This window comes from Haplochromis burtoni, unplaced genomic scaffold (assembly GCF_018398535.1).
Source record: "Haplochromis burtoni strain Fernald_Lab_line unplaced genomic scaffold, NCSU_Asbu1 Contig_231, whole genome shotgun sequence".
Lineage (NCBI taxonomy): Eukaryota > Metazoa > Chordata > Actinopteri > Cichliformes > Cichlidae > Haplochromis > Haplochromis burtoni.
Genome location: NW_024582592.1, coordinates 274036 through 288668, shown reverse-complemented (window position 1 = coordinate 288668; position 14633 = coordinate 274036).

The window sequence follows — 14633 nt, the reverse complement described above, 5'->3', positions numbered from 1 at the left end:
TAAAAGACAAGAAAAGATAAACGATGACAAAATCAAAGTTCAATAGTAAAACAGAAACACTGGGTCACAGACCCAGGACCGTGACAATAACATATTTGTCAGGTAATGCTTGTGTCATGCACCTGTCAGTCCAAGTGGGCTGACAGGTGCACTTTGACAGAAGAGTCTATGGGGGTCACTAATGTTTGGGGACAGCCTCATGTGTCCTTTTAAGGAACTGCTTAAAGTTCTACCAATAATTACTAGTATAACCCATTTGATGAGGCTGTGTGCACTCCAGTGACATCACCGCATAGAAACATGAAACACTGTGTTCTGAGTCTGTTCACGTTTCTTAGGGGGAGAAAATGCAAAGCCTTAGTCATGCTGCTGAAAATGGATACGAGCCGCTGGAGCCCCAGCATGTTAGCGTCATGAAAAATACATACAACCAGATCTCGAAGGCTAATGGATGTGTGACGCACACAGAGAAGTGGTGATGCACAGGGTGAGAGGGAAAAAAATCAGTTCATATTACTTAGTTAAAACTTACCCATGTCATGGCTCGCTGCGTGGCAGGCAGGATGAGGACCCAATCGCAAAACTCACGGACTCAAGGGATGAACTCAAAAGGCAGCTTTATTGCTGACAAGATGACAGGAAAATACAAAACTTAAACTGGGAACAATAAACTAATACTCGGAGAGAGACACAGGGAAATCCACGCAGCATGAGGGAGAACGCGACACAGAACTGAGGGAGACGCAGACATAAATACACAGAGGGTTAACGAGGGAAGTGGGAGCACACGGGGAACACAGGTGACACTGATAATCATAACAAGACACGGCAGGAGTGAACACCACACTGACGGGAGACGGGCAAAGTAAAACAGGAAGTACAGAGGTTCAGACAGGAGGAGAGAGAGCACGGGGAAACACAGACATAACGGGCTGGGGAAAACAGAATAAACACAAAGAGAGACGAGGGCTCATGAATACACAGAGGGGCACACAGGGGGTAAGAGTCACGAAGGGAAAACACTTAGGGAACAACACACCAGGGCAACTCAGGAAACATGGCCTAAATAAGGAACGAAATACAAAAATACATGAAAACTAAGAATACTGGGCCAACATGGCCCAGGACCATGACAACCCATAGTTACTGTATCAGGGCTGCCACTATGCCAGCAGGTAGATATTATGTTTAATGGTGTCAGAGCGCCTTTGAAAAAATGTCTGGAAAATAAATAAAAAATGAAATACATTAAAACATGACATGAAGTTCAAAGACTGATATTTCTTTAACTCGTAACCGATGAAAATTCACATCTAACTGGACACGATATGATACAAACTGAGTACATCTATGCTATTTAGTTCCATTATGGGGAAACCGGACTGCTTCTACGCACTGCAGTAGTGCAGATTTCAGCTCAATCAACCAGTTTAAGGTGGAAAAACCTGACTGGACACCTCAGACCACAAAACTATCCCACATGTTTGGTCAGAGGTCAGGACAGCCTCATGGCTGATTCAAAGGTAAACGCCAGCCAGCAAATCCAACCAGTCTTTCATTCACGATGTCTGTCATAAGATGAGCCGGGGTGTTCACAGTATAAGGTAGGAATTACAGCCCTTTTAAAAAAGTGTTACTTCCTGTTTATCATGGAAAAGTAAGAACTTGGTGCAGGATTAGTGGGGAGGGAAGTGAATCAATACTCAGTACTGCAAAAGAAAAGGAAATAAACACATCTCATGTTTCCTGGATGTCTGCTCACAGCAGCGGGTCTGAAGGGTGAATGAAAAAGTGGATCTGTTTTAAAACAGTGTGATATGTCTGATATCAGACGTCTGAACTTTTATAAGAATTAATTACAAATTGAGCAAATTTAGATGTGAACATTTATATTTAATTTAAATTAAATCACGGAATCATACCTGTTATTAATCTCTGTCTCTCTTCCACAGCATGTCTTTATCTTGTCTACCTTCTCTCACCCCAACCAATCACAGCAGATGGCCCCGCCCCTCCCTGAGCCTGGTTATGCTGGAGGTTTCTTCCTGTTAAAAGGGAGTTTTTCCTTCCCACTGTCGCCAAAATGCTTGCTCATAGGGGGTCATATGATTGTTGGGTTTTTCTCTGTATCTGTGAAGCGCCTTGAGGCGACTTTTGTTGTGATTTGGAGCTATATAAATAAAATTGAATTGAATTGAATTGAACTGAACTTCTTCGGGTTAACAGCCAACTTTCTTCCATTCCTCTCCGAGTCACCTAACACATTTCTGGTGCAGAAGTTGGCCTCACTTTAAGCCATGTACTTATCAGCCAACATCAGCGTTGGACCTCTCCAATGCTCTTGTGGCTTAATGAGAGCGAAGCTACGCTTGCCAGGTTCAACATCTGTTGTGAGGAGGCTGGATTAAGTGGATGACTGAACAGCATCTGGCAATTTCGGCGACTTTCCCAAGCCAGCAATCACATCCAATTCACAGAGTGATTGGCAAGGTGTGCAGAGGTGAGAAAGGATGCAGGGTTTGAGCATACTTCAGTCAGCTGCTTTCATCACTTTAGTGTGTCTACATGAAAAGCGTACACTGATGACAGGCTTTTCACACCACTTTCCCTCCAGCTGGCAAAAAACAAATGACCAAATATACCAAAGTTTTTTTCTTACCTTTAAAGCTTGAGTTGTATGAGAGTGACGTCATATTGACAAATGACAGATTTCACTAAATGTAATTGTCTGTTCTGATAAAAGCATACAGCAGCATTTACAACTCTGATATGAAAGTACTTCACTCTGAATTCTCTTCAGTTAATAGTATTCGTTTTATTACCATACACCTGAAATACAGGCATGTAAACGGTGTAAGCACTGTAAGACTGAAGGCTGAAATGTCTTTGGGTCCATTTTGAGGCGCTATTGTTATGTAAATGTGTAGTGTAGGCTTCAGGAAATTTGTTAGTGTCGTACAGTTTCGACTGTTGTGTTTATGTCTTGTTTTGTTCAGTCTTTGAGTAGGGATGGAAAAGATCTTTTAGGTTTTATTCCTCTTAGTTTACTTTTAAATGAAATTTGAACTCATTGACCTTTCTGAACGTGAAGGACCAAATGCAGCCGTTTAATTTAGGCTCAAAAGATGAAAAAAGGTCAAAAAATACAAGAAATTAAATTAAAGCACACCGCCTGACAGGAAACAACAGGGGATATTAACAGACACTGTGACAAAGACTAAAGGAAAAACAGTGCTATTTATACCCAGAAGGGGTAATCAGATGGAGTGGAAACAGAACAGTAATGTAGAATGTGTAGTAGAGTAACGAGACACAGAGGCGTAAACAACAGACAGGACACAAATAAGTAACAGAAAGTGAGGAAGAATAGCTAAACATGGAAACAGAAACATATGAAAAGACACAGGAGGAAAACCCCAAGGAACAAATAAGCAAACAGAAAACTAGATTGAGCACTAAAGACTCAAAAGAATGCAGAATGTGGATGATAACCAAAGCAAGAACAAAACAGACACTACAATGAACAAGAACTGAAATCTCTAAAAACTAGTAAAACCAAAGGTGCAGGACAGCGATGCTTTCATATCCAGTGTTTCAGCAAAAACTTTCATAAATATTCAGTAGGCATTAAAGGAAACGCCCTTGAATGCTTTAAATTGTATCTTTTGGATAGGTCCTTTTCTGTTACGATGGGGAGCTACTCTTCTTCTGTTACCCCTTTTCGTTGTGGTGTCCCCCAGGGGTCTGTTCTGGGCCCTATGTTGTTCTCATTGTACATGCTACCCTTGTGCTCTATATTTGACAAATATAACATTTCTTTTCATTTTTATGCTGATGATATTCAAATCTATTTTTGTCTGACCGATGATACCCCATCTTCACTACGCTGCTTTCTTGATTGTATGAGGGAGTTCAAAGGCTGGTTATCCAGTAACTCAGAAAAGCAAACTGAAATTATTGTCTTTCATAGCCACATCCCTCAGGGACAATTAGCCGATATATTTGGGCCCTTTGCTACCTCCCTCTCTGATACAGTACGTAACTTGGGTGTTCCTTTGGACAGTTCCTTTAAACTTGATAAACAAGTGTCCTCTCTAGTCTAGCTTTTACCAACTACGACAAATCTCTAAGGCTAAGCCTTACATACCGCGAATGGGTCTTGAAAAAACGGATCCATGCCTCTGTTACTTCAAGATTAGACTACTACAACTCCTTTTACCTGGACCTCCAATCTGCCCTTCTTCATAAACTGCAACTTGTCCAAAATGCAGCGGCACGCCTTTTAACTGGTACTAGAAGGTTTGATTCTATTACCCCGATCCTTGCTGACCTACACTGGCTGCACATCAAATATCGGATTGATTTTAAGATTTTATTGCTTACATTCAAAATCGTAAATAATATTGTGCTGTGCTATTTAACTGAACTTCTCAGCCTGCATACTCCTAGGAGAGCACTTCGATCATCGAGTCAAATGCTCTTGGTGCAACCTCGGTCCCGGCTGAAAACCAGAGGTGATCGTGCTTTTGCCATTGCTGCACCGAACCTCTGGAACAGTCTTCCAGCTGATATTCGCGAATTTATTCAATCTTTTAAAACACGATTGAAAACTTATTTGAATTAGTATTTTCAGTTAGTTAGTGATTTATCAAGGCAAGGCAAGGCAAATTTATTTGTATAGCACAATTCAACAACAAGGTGATTCAAAGTGCTTTACAGAGACATTAGAAACAAAAACAAATAAAAAGCATGATTTAAAATTGATTAAAACAAGCAAACAAACAAACTAACTAAACACACACATTTCACACCTGTTCGCGCGATCTGAACCCTTATCGTAAGGGGAGCTACCAGTCCTTCTGTGGACGAGCTACTTTCTATTTTAAATTCCCTGAATTTAAAATACTCTCTAGACCCAGTCTAGACCCAGTTGGGGAGCTACCCAGAGCTCTAATCCCACACCCAAAGTGTATCACATGTACACTTTGTACTTTTATTGCATCTGTATGTAATTTTAACCTATTGTGTTACTGGGTTTTTCCAGTTGATATTTCTGTGTTGATTTTAGCTAACTTTTACACTAGGAGTGAAATATTTGTTTTAACATAGTACTGTTACTGTATTTGTACTCTACTATCGTACCCATATATAATTAATTTTATTTCATATTTTACTATTGAGAAACACTTTGTTGTACCTCTGGTCTCTAAATGTGCTATATAAATAAAGTATTGATTGATAAATTTGCCAAGAAAATCGAGAAAAATGCATAAAAATGTGGACTTCCCAAAACGTGTTCGCTTCCCTAATGTGCTGTTTTTTGGGATTTCACACAACAAATGAAACAGCCTCAGTGGGCCAAGTGAAGAAACAGCATTAGATTCATAACAGCGTCCTGCACGACTCCCAGCCCCTCCGAGCTTTAGCTGAAAAAACATTACACTCTTGACGGTTGCTAAGCTTCTCTGTTAGTTGATATTTAAAGACGAAACGTTTTAATGAGCTTTTCTCGTCCTTTGGGGATTAATTTGCCATTAGATTAGTCGGACCTTTGGACTATGACCGGGGATTTAAAACTCTTTGTCAGGTGTCACACAGTTTAGAAACTGAGAGCTTTCAGAACATTGCACTCAGAGGACTGAGAGGGTTTTTTTGTCTGTCTGTCTTCAGTGTTGGTGTGCGTCTCTTTCCCACCTCTGCTGACCCGTCCCCTCATGTTAGAGATCTGACTCATGCAGTGGGTCCACACACATCACCCGTCACATCACTGAAAATATGCAGTTTTTTAATTTCATTTTTTTAATTTTTGAGCTCCAATTTAAACAGACACTGCATAGCTGACAGGACTCGGGCAGTTTTTTAAAACCTGCAGTTCACTGAAATTTCAGAGTGACTTAGCAACACAGTGGCTACGGGCTCCCTGCAGTAATACATCACCATACACCGAGGGCTTATAACTGCAGCTGAACACCTGCCTGGTGTAACGGGGACTTTTTCATTCTCGCCTTGCCACCGTTTCTGTGATCTTCATATTTCTGATTAGAAAGAATATATCACTGTCACTCAGCTTTGACTAAAGTAAAAAAAATACATTTCCTCCACTTTATTATACACTGTTATCCACTGCATAAATCTGTAAGTTTCCTCATTGTCAAAGAAATGAACAGTGTCTAATTTTTATGGTAGTTTCAATTTAATGAAGAGGGACAAAATATCAACTGAAAACACACAAAAACATGCAAAACCCCACAAAAACACATTACATGAAAGTTATGAACTGATTTACATGTCACTGAGTGAAATAAGTACATGATACAGTATCAATAAGTCAATCGAAGATACTCCTGATCTCAGCTTGTTATGTATATAAATCATATTTCTTCCGTTCCAACCTCTCCACCACCACAGGCAAGAGGTCAAAGGATGACTGATGGTTGTAGACCTGCACATGGCTGGAACAGGCGATGATACCATCTGCAAGAAGCTTGCTGAGAAGGTGACTGTTGACATGATTAATCAGAAATGGAAGTTTAGCTCAAGAGGTGATGCAAGTTATCTACTAGTTGAAAGTTGTTGGTTCGATTGGGCAAGTTGCTTTCCTCCGCATTGAATGTGTGAGAATGTCAGACAAAAGGCACTTGTGTATAGAAAAACGTGGTTGGGTTAATGTTGTATAAAATACTTAGAAAAGCACCATATAAAATTTAGAAATGGAAGAATATAAAATGACTATCAGTCCCCCTCAGGCTGGAGTTCCATCCAAGATCTTGCCTCATGGATTGAGGATGAGCTTGAGAAAGGTGGTGGTTGAGCCACTGAACATCTGACGACATGACAAAGTGGTCAGATAAAACCAAAATCGAGCTCATGCCCTGAGTATGACCCAAGGAGCACCATCCCCACAGTCCAACATGGAGGTGCAAACGTGACGAGATGAGGCTGTTTTGCTGAGGATACAGGATGACTTCACTGCATCGAGAGACCAATAGACAGGGCTACGTACGATCTTGGAAGGAAACCTTCCTCCCTCAGCCAGAACACTGAAGTCGGGCTGTGGGCGGGTCTTTTAGCATGACAAGCACCTAAAAGACATCATCAAGGCTGAAAAGAAGCACATCAAATGGTAAATGGCCTGTATTTGTATAGCGCTTTACTTAGTCCCTATGGACCCCAAAGCGCTTTACACTACATTCAGTCATCCACACATTCACACACTCGTGATGGCAGCTACATTGCAGCCACAGCCACCCTGGGGCGCACTGACAGAGGCGAGGCTGCCGGACACTGGCGCCATCGGGCCCTCTGACCACCACCAGTAGGCAACAGGTGAAGTGTCTTGCCCAAGGACACAACGACCGAGACTGTCAGAGCCAGGGCTCGAACCAGCAACCTTCTGATTACAAGATGAACGCCCAACTCTTGAGCCACGATCGCATCAAGGTCATTGAATGGTCTAAGCCAGGGGTCGGCAACCTGCGGCTCTTTAGTCCTTATAGTGCAGCTCCGCGTGTTTTGGGAAAATAAATTAGAAGTATTTAGCTGAAGTGTATTTTATTTATCTTAGTTCTTTTTTAACTTGTAGTTCTAGAAATATAAAAATAAAATTATATTCTATTATTTTTTCATCGCTCAAAATAAGCGTCACACTCGCGGAAGCCGGTGTACCCGCTGAAACGCCGTGCATTTATCGAGACTTTCAAACCCAGGTAGGCCAATTATGGATCTTCGGATCCACATTATGTCAGCAGCTGTTCTCCACCGTGAACTATGTTAAAAACAAACACCGCTCACGCCTCACAGATGACAGCTTACAGTCCTGCGTAAACAGGTGAACAAACTGCAACTTTTATTTGATAAACTTTTATTTCATATATGAAATGCTTTATAAATCTCCTAGCATCAAGGTTATATACACATGCACACATTCCTTAGGCAGTCTGGAAATGCTTTTGTACAGTGAATGTCAAATATGTGAAAAGAAAGTAACTAAACTCGTTAGCAGGTCTCCAGTTGTTGCCTCAGACAATGTTTCAGGGAAAAACAGCCACTGTATTGTATATATCTGTGTACATGACCCTAGTGGCAGCTGAATGAGAACGGCACTCACGACCCCAGAAAGTTAAAGTTTTTATTCATTTTTTTTTATATTTGCCTTTTGGGCTTCAAGACTTTTGCAGAGAATAGAAGAGAAAGTCAGAGAGACCTCGGCACATGTCGGTGGATCCTGACATGATTCATGAAATGAGTTTTAGTCAGACTCACACTTCACAGCTGGAACTGAGACAGTTTCTGCCGCTGGGATATTATTAGCTGGTTTTCCAGTGCTCCTTTCTAATGGTCATTGTTGTATATTGGTAAATGTCTGTTCTATTAGTCTGACCGCATCATTATCTGGTGCTGTCAGAGTTTTCCCACACTTCCTGTGATTTCTGATTATTTCTGCAAAGAAGTGTTATTGTGATGGACCACCTACACATTATATGTACAGGACCAGCTCAGTCATAGGAACTCTAGTAAGACTTCATAATACGACTCGAGCCCGATTCCCCTGTGATGAAAACAAATTTCAGGGTGTTTTATTTCTAATGTACCTACAAATATTTAGAGGTTGACACACTATAATGTGGGGATAAGTCAGGTTTTTACAGGAAACAAATAAATAATCATTGTTCCAGTTTCACCTTTTTTTTTAAATTCAAGAAATTTTATGTATTTTACAGGAAAGGAGACAAATTATTTAAATACTGCATCATTTCTTGATAACTTTGTGGAAAAACAGACAACATTTCTTCATCTTGTGATCTTGTAATAATATAAGATGGAGTGACTTACCTAACTTGCAGGTAATAAGGAGTTTCTTGTACAGTCAATCTTTATTACATTTATAATGGCGGGATAATAGGAAATTCCATTATAGAACATTCATCATCCACATCAGCACAGTGAATATCAAACAAAGATGTAAAAAAAATTAATATAGAAAATAGAAAGTAATCTACTCCATAATGTGGGCCGTGCCACAATAGTACAGTGTATTTCCAGTGCAAGACGGGGAAATGCTTTTTGTTTTCTTCAAAATGACCATGACACTGCACACTACTTAAACATACTTAAAGACCAGAGCCCTGCTCGCAGTTTTCTGTGCTGATATGCAACATTTGGTGAGCATGCTCTGAAACTTACATGGTCTCTCACCTCAAGGCTCAGCTGCTGCAGTTTCTAAATGCTCCCACTTTGCAATCACTTACAGCTGATTGTTGAATACGTTGGAGGGAAGAAGTCACAAACGGACTTTTTGCAAAGGTGGCATCCTGTTAGAGTCCAACGCTCAGAGTCAATGACCTCTTTAGGACGATCCATTTTTCTCAAATGTTGGTGAAGGCAGACAGCACGGCTCGATTTTACACACATGCAGCAATGAGACTGAAAAAATTAAACATAGCAAATTAAACAATGCTGTAAGTTGGAACACATATTGTACAGACTGATCAAATATAGAGTGAGCTTTGCAATGAATCCAAGGATAACAACAAGAAGCACTCTGGGTAATATTTACTTTGGAGGGAGTGCTATTGTATTTAGCATATAAACACTACGTGGGAGTAGGTCACAGGTAATGATTTGTATGAAACTGGACAAGAATAACTTGAGCATATTATTCAATATGCACTACAGCACATTTCTAGCTAACAAGGCAGCTCATTCTCATTCTCTGAATGAAACTTTGGCGATCGAATGCATTTTAGTGTGAACCCAAAACAAAAAGCAGATGTGAAATGTAAAAGTGAGATACGATATTTGATTATGATAAAAAGGAAAAAAAGGAAAATAAAAAGAGTGCTTGGACAGGTTTTTGAGGGGCTCCCACACAAACGCAAAGCAGAAGATGAAGCATCGCCAAATATGTTTCCAAAGCAACTTCCTTCCAAACCAAAGACTAGAAAATATGATGAAGCATATCCTGCCTTAGGCTTCACAAGTGCCACAGTAGGTCTCCCCATTAGTTTCCCTGCGTTGGGAGCAGCGATGGGCCGTCCAACCCATATGGAAAAGAAATAGGAAAAACTTATAAAAGACTTGCATCAGCTTTAGCTTGCTTCATATAGTGAATCATATAAGGCTTATATGATTTACTCATGAAAGTGGCCACTTTCTCATTACTTTCATAAAGTATCCAAAACATACAAGTTTCATTTATATATTTTTTCAAGGGATCTTATATCTGTTTTCACTCTTGTATGCTTTTCATACAAGTTTCATACAAGACAGATACACACTTTGTAAGATTTATATACATCTTTTCCATGTGTGAAATCCCAGACAAACAGCATCCCACAGCTGTTTATGTTTTTGACCCATTTTGCTCAGAGAGGCATTTTTTGAAAAATGTATTGACAGCAATGTTGAATATTATCACACAGGAAAAAACAACTACATGTAAAATAATCACACTGTGACGCCTCTGCCTTTGTAAATGGAGGAACAGTAACTGTGTGTATATGTAAGTGTGTAAAAATTGCAGATGGTCAGATTAACAGTAAGATTAACATACCTTTGAGGTTGCGTGACGAACTCTATATTCCTCGTCCACATGTAAACACAAAAACTGAGTTTTAAAAAATCTCAGTTTTTGGTGATTCGAAACGCCGTGTATGTGTGGACGTAAGGCCCAAACGCCCAGAAACAGCTTCATTTTCAAAAATACCCGTGTAGGTGTGGACGTCCCGTAAAAGAGTTAGTAGTTGTTGTTTTTTTGCTGCCTGTAATTTATTGCAGATTACTTGTATTTGTTTAACTGTTTGAGGTGTGAAATAAACTGCAATGGAGTTTGAAAACAAAATATGGGTGTGTTTGCGCCGGGGGGGGTTTCTTGTAAAACAAAGGGGGGCTCAACAAAAAAAAAAAAGTTTGGGAACCTGTCAGTTTGGCCAGCTCTCCTAGATCCCTTCCAATAATATGACGCGAGACTGGAATAAAACGTATTCATGGACTGGAAAACTTTATTGAAGAAGGCACATGTTAACACAGCCCAACCCTCTAAAAGCATCTGCCTTCTTTTTATACTCTTCCCGTTTCAGGTGAGCATCCGGACTGTAGTATGGGGGCTAACCAGTCAAAATAAAAACATAATCCTCCACACAAACAAACAGTCAATAACATTAGAACACATAAACATATACATCATTCCAACACATACTATAAACAAATCAATAACATAAGCTTCAACCATTTCTATTGAAATTAAAACCCTTCTTAACCAGACTCCCCCTAAACTGGAGCTCAGAAGCAGGTGATTGAGCTGCTTTTACTGTTTTGCTCCACATCCTGCAGGAAGCAACCAGGAAGGATGAGTACTGTTACCAATTGTCTTTTTACACATACCAAAAGTTTAGACTGCAGATAAATGATTAAATGTAAACAGCTCAAACTTCAGCTCTTTTCTGACACAGTTGGATGGACGGTCCCCTTGTCTCTTCACCTTTACAAGCTGTCACTTAAAATCCTAAATTCAATTCAATTTTATTTATATAGCACCAAATCACAACAGCAGTCGCCTCAAGGCGCTTTATATTGTACAGTAGATACAGAGAATGAAAAATCAAATGAACGTAATAAAGAATCCAAAAGAAAAAATGTGTGTTTTTCTTTATTATATTGTTTAGATTCCAAACAGTTAAACTAATAAAAATACAAACGAGGTAATGGGACACCTGCTCTAGTGTCATGTCTGACTCAAAATACCGACACAGCGTCCATGTTCAGTGCGTTTATTTACAGTGAATGATTAAAAAATGCAGACAATGGAAACTTCAGATCGTTAGCAGCAGCAGAAAAAAACAAGCCATCTGATCCTCAACCTCCCAGTTAAAAGAGATTCCCGTCAACATACCTGCTGCCTCCTTTCACTTTAGTCACTCACTCCCAGGTAACTCTCAGCCCAGGTCCCAGAAAGGAAGCCAAAGATAAATTGAGAGCTCCCACAAAAAAGTTAGACAACATTCAAACACAGAAGAGACAAACCCACAAATTGTTCGTTAGATAAACATCCGGTGTCGAGAGGCCGGCTTACGCCAGCCTAAATAAGGAGCAGCTGATCAGTAACAGGTGAGGTCAGCTCAGGTGCCCAGGTGTTGATGGACGGGAGCAAGAAGAAGGCCCACCTCTAAAACACAAGGTGTGATTAATGCAGACACGCACACACACATACACACTAACTTTATACAAGTGCATCCATAACTATGAGATGTAAAAATACACACTGACATACATTCTGTGGAACCAGCTTCCAGTTTGGATTCGGGAGACAGACACTATCTCTACTTTTAAGATTAGGCTTCAAACTTTCCTTTTTGCTAAAGCATATAGTTAGGGCTGGACCAGGTGACCCTGAATCCTCCCTTAGTTATGCTGCAATAGACGTAGGCTGCCGGGGGATTCCCATGATGCATTGAGTTTTTCCTTTCCAGTCACCTTTCTCACTCACTATGTTTAATAGACCTCTCTGCATTGAATCATATCTGTTATTAACCTCTGTCTCTCTTCCACAGCATGTCTTTATCCTGTCTTCCTTCTCTCACCCCAACCGGTCGCAGCAGATGGCCCCGCCCCTCCCTGAGCCTGGTTCTGCGGAGGTTTCTTCCTGTTAAAAGGGAGTTTTTCCTTCCCACTGTCGCCAAAGTGCTTGCTCATAGGGGGTCATATGATTGTTGGGTTTTTCTCTGTATCTATGAAGCGCCTTGAGACGACTTTTGTTGTGATTTGGCGCTATATAAATAAAATTGAATTGAATTGAATTGAATTGAAAATAAAAAGACAAAAATACTGCAGTACAGTTTCACATTTTAAGTAAAATAAAGTATATATAAAATGTATTTGTGGCACAAGAGATGCCAAAATGTTTGCATGCATGAGCCGAGAGTCCCACACATGCAAACACCTCGTACTAAATATTTGACTGAATAAAGTGATATTCCCTAATTGCCGTAAACAATTAAGCTAGGTGGCTAAACGTTTAATGTTTTGGAGATGCCACGTGTGAAATGTCTATCATGCGCTTTGCTGAGATATCAGCCTGATCGGGTGTTTTCCTTCTTTTTCATGCATCTTTCTTTATGTTGGTTTTGCATGAACAGCAACGTGGCAGCATTGCACCTGGAATTCTCAAACTCTGCAATCTTTGTATATAAGATTCATACAAGTGGAAAAGTTTGAGCTTTTATCCTTCTCAGTGGTCAGAGAAAAGTTATTTCAGTTTGTACACCATTCAACTCTTACCAGTTTAAAGGACAATAAGAGGCTGTGCAATTCTGTTTAAGCTGCGTCTGTCATTTTCAGTGCATAATGCTTTCATAGCTCCAAATGTCAGCCTTTTGTTTGCAGATGTATCTTCTCTATAGGCTGTTGGTGGCCTTCATTTGCAACACGAAAATGCCTGAATACACTAATCCACCACAGCAAGCAAGCATTTATGAACCTTTCAGTTCAAATTCATTAAAAATTGATAAGACTAAACATTCCAAGAATTTTTTTTTTCCTGCAGCAGTTTGTATTATTTTATGATGGCACATAAAAAACATCCCGCAACAATCATCACTCAGAGTTTGGTCAGTTTGGTCCACTGGGCTCAACAGTCTGATAAAAAAGGATCAGTTCTTTATCTTGCCTAAAACAGAAAGGCCTCCTGTCAGCATCACTGTCAGTGCTCAGTACTCAGTGATGTTCCTCGTTTCACTGAATGTGCTACTAGACATTTTTAAAAAACGATTTTAACATCTAATTATTGTCCAAACGAGAAACACTTTGTTGTGTAAAATTTACTCATAACGTAGCTGCCTGGTCTGAACAAAGCCTCTGGCACTCCCCACACACAAGCTAATGTTAGCCAAAGCTGATCTCCTGGTCAAGATAAATCCGCCAAAACTGTTAAGATTTGCTCTCAGAAGGGAAATGGCTGTTAAAGCTTCTGCAGTTAATATATTTGACATTCATATTGAATGAAATCACCATGTCCCATATGAAAACCTACAAAGAATTATTATTAAAGTGAATAAAAGCACAAACATCAAAAACAGTCATACTGAAACTCCATGAAAAAGCTGTTCCTCTCTGGAGTCACTACAGGTGGAAACATCGAGTCATTGTTGGATTAACATTGATCAGATTGACACAAATAGATGGATGCTTATATTGGATGCTGTCTGGGTAAGTAGGCAATTGTCTGCTAATATGTTCACCATAATGTGGTAATTATGGCTAGAAAATCAGAGCAGTGTGTCACTCTTATCCTGTCTTCCTTCTCTCACCCCAACCGGTCGCAGCAGATGGCCCCGCCCCTCCCTGAGCCTGGTTCTGCCGGAAGTTTCTTCCTGTTAAAAGGGAGTTTTTCCTTCCCACTGTCGCCAAAGTGCTTGCTCATAGGGGGTCATATGTTGGGTTTTTCTCTGTATCTATGAAGCACCTTGAGGTGACTTTTGTTGTGATTTGGCGCTATATAAATAAAATTGAATTGAATTGAATTGAAATTGAACTCTGCAGCTGTGAAAGCAACATTAAACACAGCGCACAAAGGCAAAAAATCGATGGTCAACAAATCTCATTAAGACCAAAGCCCACAATAAATGATTCATTTTCTT